General features: G+C 29.9%; 1 protein-coding gene across 1 annotated transcript in view; it reads left to right on the forward strand.

The window, feature by feature from the left end:
* Positions 1-537: 537 nt before the first annotated feature.
* LOC106768750 overlaps positions 538-845 on the forward strand; it is a gene marked incomplete in the record, with an annotated part of 5,467 nt that continues 5,159 nt past the window's right edge. Inside the window, 1 exon segment of the mRNA XM_014654044.2 lies at positions 538-826.

Below are 845 nucleotides of genomic sequence, written 5' to 3' on the forward strand. Positions count from 1 at the left end.
TCAAATTATTTAAATGACTTATGAAATAATTTCATTGAGTAAAAATAGCATATAATACATTTGTTTAAAATATTAAAGCAATACATTTTACATTAAAACTAAGACAAACATCTGCCTTTATTTTTATCTTTGAATCAAAATTTACACTAAATAAATATTTAAATCATAAATAAAAATTTATACATAATTTAATTTATTTTAAATATATATTTTAATTTGTAATACGTGGTTAATATCAATTAGAAAACATAACGGAGCAATATGCAGATATTTCCTTTTAAAATATGATAAAGATGAAAGTATTACTCCATCAAGCATGTGACATATGTATGATATATTTTTTAGGTACTGTTGTGCTTTTTAATTTCAGTGTATCTAAAAATATTTAGCACGATTTTTCTGAAACATTGGAATTATATATCTTTTTTAAACCAATTAATATTTTAAATATTATTTTCCCATCTGCTTTATTTTTTTTAATACATTATTTACTTGGGCGACACGTTCTGCTGAGTAACATAATAAGTATATTTGTTTAGGAACATCGTATTGGGTCGGGTCAAACCCGGTGACATAGTTCATTTCTTGTTATTGAACTCTTTCTCACACAGCGATCGAAGCAATCGTTGATCACTCGAAGCAAACATGGGTGGTGGAAACAGAAGATCCAAAGGGAGAGGAAAACCCAGCAACAACACCAGTGGCAACGGCACTCCAAACAACCCTAAATCCCGAAAGAAAAGAGGTTCAGATGTCAAAACAGCATTGTTTGTCGAAGGTGGTTTCTTGTCCGATTGGCAGCTTCCCTCTCCCACCCACACTCCAGGTTTCAGAAACTCTTTAAT

This window comes from Vigna radiata, chromosome 7, assembly GCF_000741045.1.
Source record: "Vigna radiata var. radiata cultivar VC1973A chromosome 7, Vradiata_ver6, whole genome shotgun sequence".
Classification (NCBI taxonomy): Eukaryota; Viridiplantae; Streptophyta; class Magnoliopsida; order Fabales; family Fabaceae; genus Vigna; species Vigna radiata.